Source organism: Lactuca serriola, chromosome 6, assembly GCF_051521515.1.
Source record: "Lactuca serriola cultivar US96UC23 chromosome 6, Lser_US96UC23_V15, whole genome shotgun sequence".
NCBI classification, from domain to species: Eukaryota; Viridiplantae; Streptophyta; class Magnoliopsida; order Asterales; family Asteraceae; genus Lactuca; species Lactuca serriola.
In genome coordinates, this window is record NC_136413.1 from 73640547 (window position 1) to 73642965 (window position 2419).

Sequence of the window (2419 nt, forward strand, 5' to 3'; positions counted from 1 at the left end):
GGTTTTATGAGACGAAATAAATTGATGATGTTTTTATAATCTGTTTTATGAATTATTAAGCTAAAAATGAAATTTTTGGTCTTGGATTTTGGGATGTTACAGAATTGGAATCCAAATTTCAAAAAATATACATTATTTTTTTATTATACATAAATCAACCAAATTATGAAAATATTCTCTTGTGTTTTATATATGGTCTATTACCAATTTTTCATTTTATATATGAGATTTTCTATTTCGAACCGTCTTTTAATTAATAATAACTGTTATTCACTTATTTGTAGGGTTTTTTTTAACAAAAATCATAGCAACCTACAGATAAGGTGTGTCATTCTGCAATTTTCTTTTTACGGTTTTCATCAACATAAGATTTTTATTTTGTTTTACTTTTCCAAACAAATCTTTTTGTTTTTTTCGAAACACCAAATTGGTTGTTTTTCAAAATGGTTTAGTTGTTCGATTATTCGATTTTTTTATTTTGTTTTGTCATTCATTTTCTTAACTAACGTCCTGTAAACACAGTCCATTACATATATCTATATATCTATATATATATATATATATATATATATATATATATATATATCGTAGGCTATAAGAATAATAAAAAAAATATGTTGTTTGATAATATAAATACGTTCAATCTTACATAACTATTGTCATTAAACACATTCTCACTAATTAAATCGTCTATAAGGTTATTATACACTTATTATTATTATTATCATTTATGTCAGAATGTTTTATTGGGTCGTATCCAGTTAGAATGAAATTGAGTGAAAAACGATATGTGAGAACAAAAAAAATTTAACGAGAATGCATGAAAATGGCGATATTCTTGTAAGGGTGAACGTATTCGCATTGCTAAACAACTTATTCTCTTAGTAATTCTCATAGCATACGATAGATGTACAATAATTAGTTTAAATAGAATAACTTAAGCCTATATAATCAATAACAAGTCCTCCGATATTGGTCTCCACATACATCATTTTATTAACCTTTGTGTTTACTAAATTTTGAAGGGCCTCATTTTTTATTTTTGCCTAGGGCCTCAAATTAACTAGGGTCGACCCTGACTATCATCATGCAAAAAACTTCTAATACAACGAAACAATAAATGCCATGAGGTTCCAAACTAAAAATGTAATATAGCTAATAAATGATATATTGTAATCACAAATACACAAAGGTAATTGTAAGAATAATTGTAAATCTACAAAATATAATTGAAAGAATTAATCATCTTCAAACGTCCTCGTACTTCTTGAATCCAAACATAACAAGGATAACATCACAAACTTGACATCCTCATATTTCAAATCAGAGAAGAATTTGTTAATTTTCAACATCAATCAAGAAATACACAAAAATAAAAGGAATTTAAGATTCCTCTGATGCAGACATACATAATTTAAGATGAATTAGGATGTATTAGCCAAAGAAAATATCACGAATGCTTAACCTTTTGGGTGAAAGGGCGTCAAATGTTTCATTCAGCGATCACCTAAATCTGATCGATTGAAATGTTAAAAATAACAAACCAAATATATTTACAAAATGATAATGATAACTATCTGTTTTAGACACACACACACACACACACACACACACATATATATATATATATATATATATATATATAGGCTTAGGTTATTTTATTTAAAGTAATTATTGTGTTATTGTATGTATAAATGTGGGCCAATAAAATTTACTTATTTTAAGAAATTGATTAATATATATTATTGAATTAAATATAATTGAAAAAACCATCTTAATTAATTACAAGGGTAATTTAGTCAATTAATATAGATTCAATAAAGGAAAATTACATGTTTTAAGAGATCGTAGATTCTATTAGTTTTAAAAATCCGATTTTATGAATTATAATTCTTTTAATTCGGACATTCTGACAAAATATGTTTATGAGTATATTTAAAAATAAAAATATTCTTGAACCTATTTCTTGATGATCACTTTTAAACTTCTTGAAGAATAACAACTTCTTGTGGAATAACAAATTCTTGAACAATCAATTGAAGAATAAAAATAAAATATACATTATTTCTTATAAAATACGGGTAACAATTGTTAATAATTACATTTATTGTTAAAGAATAAAACTAAAAGAACAATCAAAACGAGGAAGAAAACATCAAAATCTAACAACGACTAATACATTCTAAAAGAATAATGTGGTCCGTTCTTCAAGCATCAATTTCTATGATTCCAACAGAATTGGAATTTGTCATTCCATTCCAACAGAATTGGAATTCATCCCTTTCCATTCAAATAGAATTAGAATCTCACAAATATCATCCATTGAATCATCTACATAAACATACTTGATACCTTTTCAGAATTCAACCCAGTCAAGATCTTGCACTGTCCACATAAATGAAGTGTTAAATCAGGAAAA